The sequence below is a fragment of the Vombatus ursinus genome, unplaced genomic scaffold, assembly GCF_900497805.2.
Source record: "Vombatus ursinus unplaced genomic scaffold, bare-nosed wombat genome assembly UNPS02000577.1, whole genome shotgun sequence".
Lineage (NCBI taxonomy): Eukaryota > Metazoa > Chordata > Mammalia > Diprotodontia > Vombatidae > Vombatus > Vombatus ursinus.
Window position 1 is genome coordinate 13,054,360 of NW_020940355.1, and position 18,701 is coordinate 13,073,060.

Genomic DNA, 18,701 nt, shown 5'->3' on the forward strand with positions numbered 1-18,701 from the left:
ATTTCCTTCTCCAGCTCATTTTACAGATGAGGAAACTGAGGTAAATAGAGTTAAGTGATTTGCCCAGGGTCACACAGCTAGTAAGTGTCTGAGGCTAAATTTGAACTCAGATCTTCCTGACTCGAGGGCTGACATTCCATCCACCGAGACCTCTAGCTGCCCACTGTGATTCTTATTTTCAGTGTACCACACATTCATGAAGGTGCTCTATGTAAGCTGGACTTTAGAGTATGGGAAAAGATTCATGTGGAGGAGAGGAAAGGGAAGGACATTCCACGAGGGATGTGAAGAATAAGCAAAAACATGGAGGAAAGAGAGACCAGGCCACTTTTCCACAGAAAACTTTCCTGCAACTCTTTGTTGCTTAATGAATGAAATTCAAACTTGCCTGCCTGGAGTTTGCTCTAGTTCAGTCACTCCTCGCCTCTCACATGGATTATTGTCAAGACCTTCTAATTGGTTCTGCTCCCCCAGTTTCTTCTTTTTTCAATCCATCCTCCACACAATTGCCATGATAATCATCCTGGCACAGGTCTGTTTTTGTCAATCTCCTGCTTAAAAAACCTTCAGCGGCTTCCTATAGCCTCTAGAACAAAGCATGAATTCCTCGGCTTGATCTTGGAAGCCCATTAAGTTTGGCTCAGTCTACCTTTCTAGACTTATTTTATATTTCTCTTCTCAGATTCTATGTCTTCTTCCCAGGTACTTCTTCAGGGGGACTTCATCAGTCCCAATCTAGCCTGACTGCTTCTTAGGCCCTGTTTTAACCCATCATCCTCCCTAGTGCTCCAGAGGCTGCCCTGGACCAGATTCACCTCACCTACCAGCTCCTGCCTTCTCTCCTTCTATATCTTCACTTCCTCCACATATTTCCTGCTCCTGCCTATTGTATGGGTGGATGACAAGATACCACATCACTACTGCTCTAGGATGGACCTTAAGGGAGAGCCTTGAACTAATCATTTGCCTCTCTCAACCAGTCTCTTCAGTCAATGACACCCTGCCTGGACTCATTCCTCAATGGTGAGCATGTTCCCATCTCCTTATACCGTCCACATGCAGTGATTCTTGAACCCTGTCCATTATACAAACCCCATTCCCAATCCCCCAATGCTGCTTATTTACTGCCATGTCCCTCAACCCTACCCCATCCTGCTCTACTCCTTATCTATTTGTTCCTTCCATGCTCTCAGGAATGCCTGCTCCATAATCAGCAAACAATGCTTCATCCTATATTTTTTCCTTTCTCCTTCTGTTTATCTGCTGGCTCTCACAGAGACCTCTTTCCCTCCTATTGACACTGTATCCCTGACCACTCTTTCAAGTACTAGCTGTACTTTCATTCATTCCTCACCCACTCCCATCCTTATACTGCTCAAGAGGGGAGAATCAGTATGCTCCTAGCTCCCGAGGTCAGTTCAGACTCTCTCTCTCTTTCACTATCACTCAACCACTTCACTCCTTTGAGATTCATTTAATTCAGATTTATGAACCAACCAAGATTCTGGGAGCAGCTATCTCCCACCCATCATGATGCTCTCCTTCCTTAAGGATCTCAGTGCCTGGCTCACAATCTTTCTCTCCACCCCAACTCCTGCCCTCATACTAGTAAACTCCAACATACATATTGATATTTTCTCAAATACTCTGACTTCCCATTTCCTCAGTTTGCTTGTTTCTCAAGACATATTCCTTCTCTCCACCTCAGTTATACCCTTAATCTCATTAGGCCTCACTTTCCTCATTTATAAAATAAGGATGTGGTTCTAGATGACCTCCAAGATCTCTTCCACCTTGAAATTTATGATCCTAAAATGAAGAAAGGATAGGAAATGGGTATTCTAGCTAATAAAGTTGCTGAGCTTTGGAAACAGGAAAACAAACCTACATATCCAATTCAATTCAACAAGCATTTATTCACTGCTTTCTATATGTAAAGTGATGCACTTATTTAAAACAAGCTAAATGATTAAATATCATCAGCTTGTGAGTACAGAGTCTTCATACACTGAGAAGTTCCACCATAAAACCAATCATGCATGTCCTCTAATGCTTCAAAGCCACCTTATATTTAGCAAAATTTTCACTTATTTTCGGAGTTCAGTTGTTTATTGTTCCAGTTGAAATCTTAAGGCATTCATCATAGAATCTTGCTTGCCATGCACAACACTTTAAAAATTCTTTTTCATTCACTCAATCATTCATTTTTTTTCATTCATTCCTTGTATATATGAAGTAAAGGACTTTTAAAAATGTCTCAAGTGATCCACGAGCAGGCCAAATACAAACAAGAGAGGCGACATTAGGCACTCCCCCCCACATTCCTCTTGTTATTGGATTATTCTGGTTGAACCTGACAAAAGCAAACAAACTGAATCTTATGAATGCTGGGAGTTAGTCTCTTTCAAGCCCTTATAATTGAGAGAACATATGTATATCAATCCCCAGGATATCACAATTTGATAGGGAAAAGTATCTCTCCTCTGCTTAAGGGGAAAAAAAAAAACCACATCAGGAACATAAGAGAAAATGTCACAAAACAGGAAATGGTAATAGCCATAGTGATTACTAGCAATAAATAACTAGTAATAATTGCTCAGGGAAACTTTCCATGTTTCTCTGCAGGAGATGATTTCACATCTATGGCATTTTGAAGGCTACCTAAAACTGGAGAATCATGCAGCTTGCTCAAAAAATTGATCTGAAGAAAAGTTGGCAAGAAAACAGCATTCCCATGGCAATCAGTTATAGGGCACTCCCTAGGCACTTTTTACCAGACTTTTCTTCTGATGATCCCTCTTTCTCTATAAGCCATCTAACTTTCAAAATGTAGGCAGCTTTAAAAATGGCAAGTGTATAAAATTGACTGTGGCAAACTGAGTTCTCATAATAGCTGTTGACCCTGACTAACTCACTTAAATTCTCTGTGCCTTAATTTCTTCATCTGTTAAGTTGGAGTTGGGGGCATTGGGCTTAATGACCTCTAAGGTCTCTTTACATAGCCTATGACTCACCCTTAGTGGATGGGAAAAGAAATAAGTAAGCTTCTTGAGAGAAGGGATCATTTCATAATTTTTACTTGTATCCCTAGCACCTAATACAGCACCTGCCACATGGTAGGCCCTTAATAAATACTCATTGATTGATTGATAAATGTATAAACTCAATTCATAATCCAGGTAGTTAAAGTTCAAACAAATCTGGTGTGAGGAAGCCAAAAAACAAAAATCCTGAATGACTCTTTGATAAGGAATGACTTTGAGAGTTGCTATAAATGTCAGGGCAACAGGGAGGGCTTAGGCCAATAAGCACTATTTATTCATGGTATGATGGAAAGAAGATGGGGAATCAGAACCAAAAGACTTGCTTTTGAATCTTTCCTGTACTTCCTACTAGCTTTATGTTGCTGTCTTTGAGACGAAGTTTCTTTCTCTGTAAATGGGCATCATGATACCTACCCAACCTACAGTACAGGACTGTTTTAAGGAAAGTGCTGTGTAAAACGTAAATGTGTAGGGATGTGAATCATGATAATTACTATCTTCATTGTAATCAGTTTCATTTACCATAGGTCAATAACAATTTCTTTCATTGGTAACTTACATACTTTTGTAAGGTATAATATGTGTGTATGTATATATTATATATATGTTACATATATACACATCCATTTATATACATAAATACATGTATGTGTATATATGTATATGAGTATGTACACATGTTATAATGTGTATGTATATGTATACAAATATATATTTACATGTGCAAGGGTATGCAGGAGCCAGCTCTAACCAGCTTTTGAGAGCAATTGTTACATTTTCATTGTGATCATTTATACCTCATAAATGTGTAAACTGTACTTAAATTTCTAAAAATCAAGGCTTAATTTATTGTTTTCTTGATTGTCTAGACCTAAGAAATTGTTAATAATGCAATTTAAACTTAAAAGTGTATGTGTATCTACCCCCTCTGCCAGCTCAGTTGTTAAACATTTACCAGCATATCTTTGTATTGCCCTATAAACATTGCTTAAACTCAGCAGAGATGCAATAGAAGGCTCAGGGAATGAGGTCATCTTCATCCTGGAAGCCTAGTAATCATAGGGTAATAACAATAATAATGATAATATGAATAAATTTATATATCATTTTAAGGCATTTATATCAATTTAAGGTTGACAAAGTGCTTTGAAAAGCTCATTTGAACCTTTCAAAACCCTCTTGTGTGTGAATAGATAGATAGAAAGAAAAATAGGTAGATAGGTAGGTAGATACTGAGTTAGGCAGAAATATAAACATATATCTTCAATAGTAATATCTCTCTTGCTACAGTCTTATAAAATGCTTAAAATGGCAGGTGGACATTTTCTTCAGGTTGTTCTATACACACTGCAAATTCAGACTCATTATCCTCCTCTAAACCTAGGTGTGGTTCAAACTTTACTAAGGAAGTTGAGAGGACTAGGTTTGGAATCTTGCAGTCATCCTTGACTCTTCCTTCTCTATATCCATCCAATCAATGGCCAAATCATGGAGGATTCCACTTCCAAAATAACTCTTACACCTATCTGTTTCTCTCCATTTACTTGGCTACCTCCTTAGTTCAAACCTTCATGGGTGCTCTTCCGGATTATTTAATAGCTTTCTATTCCTGTTACCAGCATGTCTTCTTTCTGAATTAATGCATTCCCCTGTCCCTCCCACCCCCCAAAGGAAAGGTCTTGACAAGCCTCCTGGCATCTGAACATGCAGTCTTGACCCTTTTTCCATCGGGCTCTTCACTTTCCCTTTTATGGCTAGGACTACAAGTGCTAGATAGATGTTGAGCTATGATAATTTTGTAAAAATACATTAGAAATTTCAAAAGAATAGCACTAAAATTTAAGAGGCTGGTAATAAAAATCTGTTGTACAGATCAGCAATTAGCATGCTCTCTGTGTATGTGATTATACTGAAATCACATTAATGCCGTATTTGGAACTATGTGGGCAGCAAAATGCTTTCTTTGGATATAAAGACTTAATGGAGAAGTAACCTGCTTGTCACGAACACCTTGACTCATTAGGTTGGGTCAGGAATCCATACATCAAGCTCAATATTTTAAGAACATGTGGGAGAGAACTATGGAAAAGCTAATTATCTTGTGAGGGTAAAGTGAATGACTCTTACATCATGGTCCAAAAATGATCTGGTCCATAGATTGAAAATTAAGAGCAGTATTTCACACAACAAAATAGCTTGGTATAGGGGAGTGTGTGTGCTTAGAGTCAGCAAAATCTTGGGTCAATTCCTTGTTCTGCCATATGCAGCCAAATGTGTGACTCTGGACACGACATTTGAACTCTCAGCATCCTAGGCAAGTCTCTAAGACTATAAATTTCAGAATGATTGTTGATCTTCATTAACAAAAACAGTTTCCACACTGGGATGTCCTTATTACAATTTGATCAAATTAAAAAAAAAAGAAAAGAGAAAGAAAAATAAATCTCCAGTTTATGAAGTATATGAATGGTATTTTAAAGCAACTGGTCTTCTTCAGGTAACTAATATCTATTGAAGGCCTACACTGCAAAAGAAATTGTGCTAGGCACTGCCTACTCCACACTGGAATCTTTTCCCTGGCCTGACCTCCCCATTACTCTTCCAGGGAACACAATATATGCTCAAAATTGTTTGGTAGAGTGTACTCCCACACCCTTCACTGTGACTTCTTCTTTGCTAGTGGCTCTGTACTTCAAGGGGTCCTTAAAAATAGAGAGGATATTTCTTAGTCAGAAAACATCAAGAATTGCCACAGCCAACCTCATACTGCTATGTGCTCGAATACTATTTCTAGACAATTTAAGAAAACACTAACAAGATAGTCTGTTGGGGACTGGAAAAGATTGGAAGCTAAAGGGCAAATAAAATACTCTCATAGGATTTAAAGCCAGGACAAGACCTCGAAGCTCATTTAATATAACTCCTTCATTTGCCAATGGAGGATAGAGGAGCCCAGAGAGAGTCAACGCTTTGTTCAAAATCACAGCCCGAGCAAGTGGAAAGTCTACTGACTTCTGGTCCAGTCCTCTTTTTACCATGGCACCCTTTTCATGTGGCTGCCCCTCTCCTAATATTATTTTATTAAAATGAAACCAAAGAGTCTAAATTTGAACTTACTCAAATTTTCCACAGTTATTTTTAAAAATGTATACCACCAGCTCCATATTAATGGAATAATCACACCATGCAAAATGATTTTTTTTAAAAAAATGACACAGTTAAAATTATCGTCTTGCAAAATTAGAATCTTTGTTTTAAGAAACCATTTGTTTGCCAAAATGCTGGAGCTTTAGAGGATGAACTACAAATGTTTTTGTTCTTAACCACATCTGTTAAAAAAATCATAAAAATTCTAGAAGGATGGAATACGCTTTGTTCGACTTGTCATTTGCTGGATTAAGGATAATAATTCTATAATTAGATCTATCCTACAACCTGAATCTCTCTCTGTCTCTGTCTCTCTGTTCTGCATGATATGTTTAGGAAGAAAATTGACATACCAGTGGTCATAAGATTGAATCTTATTCCAGATCTAGCTTATAATTAGACTTGCTGCCGTAACTGGTCAGCAGTCAAGACGTGACCCCAAAGGACAGCAACATTGCATCGTTAGCTTGGTTAATGCCCTGCACAGTGTCGTTTCCAAGAAATGTTTTAAGAAAAGCAGAAATCCATAAATGTTTTCATAAACTATAAAATGGGCATTTTAAAGATAGATTTACAAAGTTTAATTCCGTGTCTTCTATGCTCTGAAAGTCCCATTTTACTACATAAAAAGCGTGTCAACCTCTTTTGTGTCATTATACATTCATTAAATGGAACCATACCAGCCAAGGCCAAGTGCCACCATTTAATACTTAAGTGACTTGAGTTGGATTGGAGCCTGAGTACGCTCCTAATGAACTGAGTATTGCCAAACAGAGGCCTATATTAGGCAACTCAGCAAAAGGTAGTAAAGAAATGCCCTTAATCTATTTGCTAATAAAATAAAAAGAGATCTCTAGTTCTATTCCTAGCCAGCAGAAGAAATGGCATAAAGGTAAAATGTTCATCAATTTATAGTTACAGGAGAGAAGACATAGAAATGACCTCTATTAATATATTATTGGACAAAGAAAAAAGAGATGAAGGAAAATGTAATTAAAACACTACCTTTGTGTTCAGTTGTTTCAGTCATGTCTGAATCTTCGTGACCCCATTTGGGATTCTTTTTGGCAACGATTACTGGAGTGATCTGCCATTTCTTTCCCATTTTATGATGAGGAAACTGAGGCAAACAGGGTTAAGTGACTTGCCCAAGGTCACACAGCTAGTGAGTCTGAGAACAGATTTGAACTCAAGTAGGTGAGTCTTCCCGATTGCATGCCTGGCACCCTCAGCTGTCTTTCAACTGCCTGTTCCACAGCTCTATCTTTTAATACTAAATGGACCAGGCCCATATCTCTTTTGAAGTTTTTTTACTCTATATTAAACACATAAATATAGAATCCCAGGGCTGTCACAGACTTCTTAGGTCCCCTAATTTAATCCACAACTGAAAAGGAATATGGTCTTCTGGTCATTATCTATCATCTGCTTCAAGACCTCCAATGATGGGGGGGACTTGCTATTTTCCAAGGTGGCCTGTTCTTTGGAAAAGCAGCACTTTTTAAGGAAGCTATTCCTTAAATCTAGCTAAAATCCAAGTCTTTGCAAGTCACACCTATTGTTCCTCATTCTGTCCTCTGGGCCCCAAAAGAATAAATTCAATTCCTATTCTAGACTCCAGTGGCCTTTTCATCTTGGAAAATTTGTAAAGCACTTAGCACAGTACCTGGCACATTGTAGGGGCTTAATAAATGCTTATTTCATGCTCTCCTTCTCTGGGCCTGGCTCCTAACTGTTCATACTTTTTTCTTCATCATGGTCCAAGAACCCTTTCATTCTAAAACATCTCTCCTTCCCTGCAGCCTTCTCACTCTGGAAGATCTCTCTGCTCTTATGATCCATTCCTTTGATTAATCATTTCCTTCCATAATCTCCATTTTATTTATTTTTAATTTTTCAACAGTATTTTATTTTTTCCAATTACATGTAAAGACAATTTTCAACATTCATTTTTTGAAAGATTTTGAGTTCCAAGTTTTTCTCCTTCTCTCCCCCTCCTTTCCTTCCCCAAGATGGCAAGCAATCTTCTGTAGGTTATACATATGCAATCATGTAAAACATATTTCCACATTAGTCATGTTGTAAAAGAAGAAATAGAACAAAAGAAAAAAAACACAAAAAGTGAAAATAATATGCTTCGATCTGCATTCGGGCTCCATCAGTTCTTTCTTCTGGATGTGGATAGCATTTTCTATCATGGGTCTTGTGGAATTGTCTTGGACAGGGATGGGGAACCATCCAAACTTCACAGAACAAATCCCCTTAATAAAAGGATTTGTTCTGTAAAACTTGGACTCAGTCAAAAAGCCACACCCAAGGACCTATAAGGTCACATGTAGCCTCAAGGCTGCAGGTTTCAAAGAGCTACTCAACCATAATTGATCATCACACAGTGTTACTGTCACTGTGTGCAATGTTCTCCTGGCAGAACCTCCACTATATGGAAATGTACCTAGTCCAGCAAAGTTCCCTCTTATACTATTCCAGGACCAGATTCTGACTCTGAAGAGTTAACCTCTTGTCTCCCATCCCTTTTTCAGCTTCTTTTTATATGTTGTTTTCTCTTATTAGAATGTAAGCTACTTGAAGGCAGGGAGTGCTTTTTCTTATTCTATTTGTATCCCCAGTGCTTAGCACAGTGTCTGGCACTTAGTAACTGCTTAATATATGCTTGTTGACTTTTCCATCTGGCAGCCTTTCTAATAATTGGAGCTATTACCCACCACTACTGCTCTCACCCTACCACTCCAAAAATGCTGTTTTCTTCCCAAGGTTAATCTTCTCTTGTTCCTTTGATCCTAGTATGGTATGTCCTCAGAATAAAAGGTCATCGGTTCAATAGTCAATGTTGGAGGAGCTGGGGAAAGATAGGCACTTCAGTGAATTTTTGGTGGGGTTATGATTTAGTACTGCCATCTTGGAAAGCAATTTGGAATCATGCAAACAAAGTGACTAAAATGTTCACATCCTTTGTTCCAGAGATTCTGATGCTAGGCAATATATCACAAGAAATTCATTGATATGAAGAAAGTTCCTACATACACCAAAATATTCATATTTGTACTTTTTGTGGTAGCAAAGAATTGGAAACAAAGTAGATATTCATTGATTGTGCAATGGCTAAAAAAAAAAACTGTATACGAATGTAATGGAATATTACTGTGCTGTAAGAAAGAATGAATAATAGAGAAGAATGGAAAGACTTAAATGAACCTACGCAAAGTGAAGTAAGCAGAGCCAAAAAAGCAATATACATAATGACTATGACAATGGAAGTGGAAAGAACAGCAATCACAGAACAATTGAAAACGAATGTTAAAAAATTACAAGTAACAAGAAGGGACCCAAATGACTGGGTACTCTTTCCCAGCTATTACTATTTTGCATAGGTGGGAGGCCTATAGGTATGCAACATTTAAATTATTTTAAAATGCTTTTTGATGTATTGATCAGTTGTGCTGATAGTTTTTTTCTCTTCTTGCTCTTTAAAAAAATTCTTTGTTATGTTAGGTAGCTTTCTGGGAGTAAGGACAAGGAGGTTTAGAGGAGAAATTTAGGCAACATAAAAATAAAAGGTATCAATAATTTTTAAACTTGAAATGACCTTAAAAACCATCTAGCTCATTTTATAGATGAGGAAACTGAGGTCCAGGGAGATTAAGGAATATGTCTAAAGGCATTTAGCTAGGAAATGGAAGAGTTGGCATTTGAACACTCTAAATCCAAGGCGATGTATTTGACCACTATAATACATGGAACAATGAATAAAATTGTAAAAAGTGAGCACACATACTTCTTTTTGAAGTGATGAGGTTCCTATTGTACAGTGACCATATACTGTATGGTAAGCAGTACCATATCGTACCATCCTCCATTGGGCAGGGGTGGGGAACCTGCAGCCTCGAGGCCATATATGGCCTTCTAGGTCTTCAATACAAACCGGATCCAGTCTAGCTTGAGGAGCTAGAGGCCCACATGTGGCCTTGAGGCCACAGGTTCCTCACTCCTGGTAGAGTATACATACAAATCTGTATGGCATACAGTGCCGTTCAGTATCATACAGTACCATAGTACCCTTCCCCAATCCAGGACAATCATGAATTTAAGAAAAGGGTAGTTTTAGATGCCTTTGCAAAAAAAAGGGAAGCACCCCCAAATTTCCATTTTTAATTAGTAAAATGTAACTACAGGACCAGTTAGAAAGTATATCAATGGAGGAGATTTTTGCACCAGATTGGTGGCAAAATATTTGAAATCATGTGATCCATGAGTTTTTACTCATGAGCATGAACTACTTAGAAAAAGCACATGTTTGGGCAAATTCAGATGTACTACTTTTAATACTAAAAGCAGGTTCAGAACTAGTGGCTTGACTTCTTGACCAGGGAGAACTTCACAACTTTGCTTCCAGAAAGCCCTTTGGGGGAAACTGCTGAAGAAAAGGCAACAAACAGTTCACAGGCTTCACAGAAAACCAAGCCCATTTTGAAAACATAATTCCCCATCTTTGTGACACAACTATGCAGAACAACTTGTTCATTTTCTTTTTTTCTGAAGAGATCAGACAGACACAATCTTCTGAAGCACATACCATTGTAACAGACAGCCCCTTCTCACAACTGAAACGGCATGCTAGAATAAAGGGGGGATTTATTTTATTGGAAGAAAGAAGTCACTCGGCCAACTTTCAAGCCCTATATCACCCTCAGGGCTCCGCCTCTTCCAGATGCTTGTCAATTAGATCAGAAAGGAATCAGAGAAGGTTCCTGCTCCGTTTTATGATGCCCCCCTTAGAAAGTAATAATTTGGAAGCCTCTAGGGCAAACTCAGCCTTGCACTGTACCTATTACCTGTGTGGCACAAACAATTTCTACATAATCACTGGAACTAACCCAAACTCTTAACTGACAAGATCTTGCTTAAAATGGCATTGCATTATATATTTATAGGAACACAACTTTTGAATAATTAATGGTATTCCCCAATTTCCTTCTACTTCCTCAGCTCCTTCCAATGTTTTACCTTTCAAGCAGATAACAACAAAATGATATCTCCTATTTATCTAAGCACTTTAAAGTTTACTATTTTTTCTCTCATTGATGTTAGCACAAATGTTAATATCCCATCTAGCAGATAAGGGAAATGAGGCTAAGAAAAGTTAAGTGATTTGCCCAAAGCGCTGGCACTGGCATTTCAGTCTGAGTTCTATATGTAAAAGAGAAATGGCATGTGGCAATTACCTAATGGATCTGGGTCACAATGGCCATTGGCAACAGATCATTTAGGATGAATACACACATATTTATATGTATATACACATAAAATTATGGGGTTGGTGCTGAGAATTAGTTTTCAAGTAAATTCTACAGCATGTTTATTGAGAAGTTTGAAATGTGGCATTTTCTGTAATGATAGAAACTCATGTTTTAATATTTTAAAATTTACCAAGCTTTACATATGTTTTACCAACCATACTAGGCACTGGTACGCAATATAAAAAGTTCTCTGAAGAACTTTGGAATCGATTGTGAGACACGGGAGACACTGGCAAGACTGCCCAGCATGGTGTGCCTGCATCAAAAAAGGCATTGTGCTCTATGAGTGAAGTAGAATTGCAATAGCTCAAAAGAAATGTGAGATGTGCAAATTTAGAGAGATCTCTGTTCAAAATGTTCATGTGGACTGTTTGTGCCCAACACGTGACAGAGCCTTTAGAGCTTGTATTGGTTTAGTTAGACGCTAGCACTCACAGAGACCTGACTTCACTTTCAATCTCTCCTGCCCCTCTTCTCCCCCTCCCCCAAGCCCTGCAACAGAAGATACAGCATCATTTTCAGTTGTACCTTGTCCCGTGCTCCCTAATACACCACTCCTGGGTTGGAGCAGCTAAAGGGATAATGTCAGGATATTCCTTGCTGTTCAATACCTCCAGATGCACCCCCTGTCATATTACTCCAGAAACTCCTACTCCTTTGAGGTTCACTCTATCCTGATATCTCTGCCAGTACAGATCCTGTTGGCAGTTACCTACCCCAAGTCTTTCTCCTTTCTCAAGGAATTTAGCAACAGGTTCACTCACTTCCTTTCCTCCTTTAATATCTGTTCTTGCACTAGATAGCTTCAATATGAAAGTTAATACTCTTTCAAACACACTAGTCTAACAATTTCTCAGTCTCCTCAACTCTTATAACCTGCCTGCTCTTTCATAATGTGGATGGTCATACCTCTGATCACATCATTACTCACAAATGATCTGCTCCCTTGATCAAGAATTCTGATATTTTTATCTGACCATAACATTCTATCTTTTCATCTCTCTTTATAACTCACCCCTCTTAAAATCATTTTTCATACTCATTGTGACCTTTCTTTAGTGCCTTCCCAAACCTGCTGTGGTTTCAATATTTTCCCTTCCCAGTCTTGACCCTATAGTCCTCTGCTCTCAAATTCCTTGCTTCCTTGTCTTAGCACTACTCATGCCATACCAAACTCCAATCTTATCTTACTTTGAATATCCATCTTCTCTACTCCAGCTCACATGCTGTTAAATAATATTGAAGGAAACCACATGACTGTACTGATTGGGTCTACTTCAAGTTTACATTATCTACCTATTGGACATTTCTTATGATTCTATAGGCCTCAATATGTCTAAAACAGAACTCATTGTCTTTTCCCCCTCAAACTCCCTCTTTTTCTGAGTTTCCCTATTTCTATTGAGGGTGTCACCATCTTTCCAGTTACCCAGTTAGAGAACCTTAGACTCATAGTTGACTCCTTGCTCTCCCTGATCCCACATATCCGAACAGTTGCCAAGACTTGCTGATTCTATATCCATCTTCCTCTCATCTGTCTCCTCTCTAGTCATCTATCTAATTACCATGCTAGTTTAGACCCTCATTCCCTCTTGCCATAATTATTGAAATAGCCTGCTAACTGTTATCTCTGTTTCAAACCTCTCGTCTCTCCAATCCATTCTTCACCCAGGTGCTAAAGTGATATTCTTAAAGTAAAGGTCTGATCATGTTTTCCTGTTCCATACATTCTGCTGGGATTCTGTGACCTCTAGGATCAAATAAAAGTTCCTCTATTTGGCACTTAAAGACCTTCACAACCTGGTTTGAACCTACTTTTCCACACTAATTAAACATTACTTCCCTTCATGCATTCCTTAGTACAACCAAGCAGGGTTTTTTTTTTTTTCTGTTATTCATTTAAAATGCAATCCATCTGCATTTTTGCTTTTAAGAATACCTTATTGCCTTCAAAGCTCATCTTAAGCACAAACTCCTACATGAAGACTTTCCTGATTTCCCCTAGTTGTTAGTGTCTCTCTGAAAGAAATATATGGTATTAGAGGCAGCTAAGCCACACAATAGATAGTATTCTGGACCTGAAGTTAGGAAGACCTGAGTTAAATCCAGTATCTGCCACTTACTAGCTTTGGTAAGTCATGTAACCTTGGTCTGTCTCAGTTTCTTCATCTGCAAAATGGGTTTAATAATAGCACTTACCACAAAGAGTTGTTGTGAGGATAAAATGAAATATTATTTGTAAAGCACTTTGCAAACCTTAAAATGCTATATAATGCTAACTATTACTATTGCTAATATTATTTGTCATTGTGGCATATATTTTGTGTATTCTTTTATATGTAGATACTGTCTCCTCCAAATAGAATGTAAGCTCTCCAAGGGCAGGGTCTCTTTCATTTTTGTCTTTACATGCCTAGTGCCATAGCAGAAGCTCACCAAATGTTCATTGGTTGATGGATTTTACTAAAATAAGATCTTCATGTTGTAGGAGAGTACTTTACGGTACTCAAGGCAGAGATGAAACAAGTTTGGCATAGTTTTCTAGTTCTTGATTGGAAGACTTTTTATTTCATTCCACTTCTTCTAAATTGGTGAAAATATCTCCAAGATATCTTCCATAATTTCTCTCTGTTTCCCTCTTTCTCCTGTTTGCTCCCCTGAAGACAAGGCACTGAGAAAGATAAGAGTCTCAGTGAGGTAGAGGGAGGGGGAAAAGGAAAGGGAAGCATCCTAGCTTCTCTTCCCATTCTTATTTCAAATTGAGATAGGCCCACATGGCAGGCTCCATGGCCCCAAAACTCTACATCTTATCTGGTGGCATTGCTTACAGACACTGCTTTAAAACAAGAGAATATACACAGACAAGTGACAAAATAATGAGGTCAAATTAAAGCAGACTCTGGCAGCAGGAAGACAAGTACTCATAGATCCTGTTGTGGGATTACAATTACATTACACAGGTTCTGGGGGGATGAGTCACAGAAACCTGACATTCTGACACTACTTGCACCTTAATTATGTCATAGGAGAAAAAAAAACAAAAACAAGTGACACATAAATACAAAGAATAGCAATTCTTGAGCATAAAGTTTATTTTTGCCGTACTACCATGTAAATTAAGTGAATGAGTTTTATTTAATGAAAAAAACAAAAGACATACATTGGTACAAGCCAGCCTGATTCCCTGCTCTATACTAGCTCTCTATTTAGCTGTCTAATTGATTTTTTTCATTCTCTTTTTCAGGATCATCATCCATGTCTCATCCTTTCCCCAGTTATTGGCCCTCTCCTGTCGTCTCCTGTTCTCTCCTGTTCTCTCCTGTCCTGTCCTCTCCTGTCCTCTCTTCTCCTCTTCTTTCCTCTTCTCGCCTCACCTCATCTCTTGTCTTGCTTCTCCTCTCCTCTCTTCTTCTCTCCTCTCTTCTCCTCTTCTCTCCTCTACTCCCAACCCATCCTTTTCACTCCCTTTTCTTCCTTTCCTCCTCCCCCACCCCTGACCTCATTAGCTTCCATCTATGGGTTCAACCCTATGCATGAGCTCCAGATCTACATATCCAATTCTCATCTCTTTCCTCACTTCCAGTCCAACATCTCCCACTGCCTTCAGGAGACAGGTTCCCATGGATGTCCTCTACATACATCCAACTCCTCTTAACTTGCTGGTTTCTCTCAAAATATACCACCATTCTCCCAGCAACCCAGGTGGCCAACTCAAGGGTCATCCTTGAGTCTTTACTCTTAATTAGCTGCCAATTTTTGGCAATTCTACCTCCACAATAGCTCTCATATCTCTACTTATACCACAAGTCATCACAGTTAAAGTCTTTTTTTACCTCTTACCTAGACTATCATAATAGCCTCCCAGTTGGTCTGTTTGTACCTTGCCTCTCCTGATTCCAACACATCCTCCATATAGCTGTCAGTTGTTATTCCCAAAGCACAAGTCTGGCCACGTAACTACCTAACCAAATACTTTTTGGTGGCTTCCTTTTGCTTATAGGTAAGGAAAGAAGGAAGCAAAGGAGATAGGAAGGAAGGAAGGAAAAGAGGAGGAAGGGAGGAAAAAATTTTGCCAGTCAGGGTGTGCAGTCTTACCTGCCTTACTTATGAATGGTCATGATTTACTGCAATCCTTTATACTTGAGAGTAGACGAGTCACTCAGTCATTTAGTTAACAAGCATTATGAAGTGCTAGCTACATGGGCAGCTACATGGTTCAGTGGTTTACTGGGCTTGGCATCAGGAAGACTCAACTTCCTGAGTTCAAATCTGGCCTCAGACGCTTACTAGCTGTGTGACCTTGGGCAAGTCACTTAACCATGTTTGCCTCAGTTCCTCATCTGTAAAATGAACTGGGGGAGGAAATGGCAGTCTACTCCAGTATCTTTGCCAAGAAAAGCCCAAAATGGGGCCATGAAGAGTTGGATGCAACTGAAATATGACTGGACAACAACAGCTATGTGGTAGGCCCTGTGTTATGAACTGGATTTCTGTATGCACCAATGTATTGTCCTGGCAGAGCTGGCTGACTGCTGGTTGCTTCTCACCTGAGTCATGACATCTGTTTGAATTAGTCTGGAAGAGTGGCACTTAGGTGGCTAGGTTGCAGATACACACATATCTTTGCTGTATTCCTTGGGCTGATATCAATAAATTATAGTTAGGCCAATTCCCACAATAGGAGTAGAATCATTCTCCCTTCACTCTGAAAACAAACTGTAACACACACTTGGATTGTTGGTACTAAGGCACTTCCCACTTGAATCATTTTTGAGATTTTGTTTATAAATGTAATCATATTCAAAACTAACTAAACCTGAAGTAAAAGCCTTTCAGGTTTCAAAGAAATTAATCATTAGATGAAAATGCCACTATTTCTCATCTTTCTTCTATAGCCGTTAAAGTCTGTGCTGGAGTCTAGTTTTACATATATAGTACAGCTGTTTACATATCAAAAGAATGACAAATTGAGGTTATATTCACTCTTTTGTTCCTGGGCCTAGTTCACTTTTTTTTTCCTTTTGATGTGCTAATAGGGACTAATAATCCCTGATATTTATTTGTTCAATAAACATCCCAGTACTAGGGAAACAGAACAATTCCGCTAGAAATTAGAATGCACCGCCCATCTTCCACATTAGTTAGGCAGTAAGTTTAATTACAACATTCACAAGTGAACATTTAGAACAATTCTCCCATGTTTTAAAGTGTGTGGGCATTTAAGTGCACGAGGTTGTGAGAGATCAAAGTACCAAACATAAACCTAGTGTATTTTGTGTGTACTCCAAAGATCTTTGCTCCATGAGATCCCACAGAACTGAGGCAGATGAAGCACCATGTTGTAACAAAGAGATTAGTCTGGGTACCAAGAAGCCTGGGTTCTCATGCCACTAATCATAACTCATATTCATAATCGTAACTTGAAGCTTCGCAAAGCAGTTTCTCCACAACAACCCTAGAGAGTAGGCAATATAAATATCATTATCCTCATTTTAGAGGGGAGGAAAATGAGGTTCAGTGTTGAAATGACTTAACCAATGCTCGCACAGCTCATCTTAATCCTTGGTCCCACTGATGACATTTTAATTTTGTGATGGCTCTCTGGAGAAAGGAAGGACATTGAGGCCCTCTGATTCCAGAGTTGTGAATTGCCTTGACTCCATGTGGTTCCTGTGCATGTATTTCACAATCATTGTATTTTGAGTTTATTTCCATCTTCTCCTTCAATGAACATTGTGTGTATTAGTGGGAGAATATACTCCAGGTTTGGGGGTGGGGGGGAATGCTTTGTAACTAGCATGCCGGCTGTGCTATTTGAGGAAATGTCTTTGCTGAAGAGGATGATTGTTTAGGGGAAGTACATTGATGGGAGATCTTATGCTACAGGTTAGGAGAAAAACCATCCCAATGTTACCCTATGACCTTGGAAGTAGTAACTGCCCCCATTCTGGAGGCCCAGCTGCCAGTGCTAGTGCAAAGTGGGGAATGGGTTCAGAGCTAGTGCTACAAGATTTATGGTCTCTTTTGAGTAATAATTCTGGTACTGTTGTCCTTTGTTCTTGCAGAGGTCCAAAACGACATCACTACTTTGGCGTCAAGGTACAATGTGTTTGACTGTAGCTGATAAGACAGATATGAGCTTGGAAGGCTCTACCACTGATCACACACAAATAGTATATATGAAATACCTTTTTTTTTTTTTAGAAAAAAGTTTTATTCAAGAGGCTTGTTTTTAAAAGAATTTTTTTCTTTTTATGGGGTATCTTTTCTCAATTTCTTGAGCTTAATTCAATCTCTTAATCCCAACTAGACTCCTTTGATAATGGTCCTTTAAAGATCTGAAAGTTCTACAATCCTGGGATTCTAATAAATTCCTCCCTCCTTAGTGTTTCCATCCCTGGTTACTTCTCTACAATTCATTCCTTCCCCTCCTGACAACCATTCCTTGGCAGAGTTGTTATTTAGCCAGTGGGGACATTCTGTTCCTTTTATTTTTCCTCCTATGATTCAGACTTTTCAATTATTTTTTTTTTGCTGCCCTTCTCTGAACTTCATCCAGTTTGCCTGCATTATTTTTTTTTGATAATGAGATGCCCAAAGCTATACACATAGTTTGATAAGTAAAGTGCTGCCACAGTCTGATCCAGAGGCGTGTAGCTCTGAGATCCTTGACCATAGCCTGGAACTGCATGAGTCATTTGGCTGCTATGTGAAACTGCCACCATCTATTGAGTTTGCTATGTATGATATCTCTCCATCTCCAAACAATTGCATTTTCCCAGGACTGATTGGCACTGATAATTCCAAATCCTTTGCATATTGTCTCTCATCTGATTACACAAAATTCCATTAATGAGATCTGTCCGTTTTTCCAAGTAATTTTGCCAATAAAAATAATCAGTTTCAGGGTACTAAACATTCATAAACTTGTGGGTATGTAGCCTACCTGTTTTACCTGTTGTCCAAATGATTTATAAGTTAACACACCTTCTTCTCCTCAATCCCAATATGTCACCATTACATTTGACCTATTCAAGAACCTCAAGGTATTTCTCTAAAGTATTACACTAAAGATATTCTTTCTAAATTTTTAGGGCATAATGCATTAATATAGAAGCTGGAAGGGGTCTAAGGAGATGACTTGGTCCAACACCATTTTTAAGATTACTGTATTCAAACTGATGTAATTGTCTAT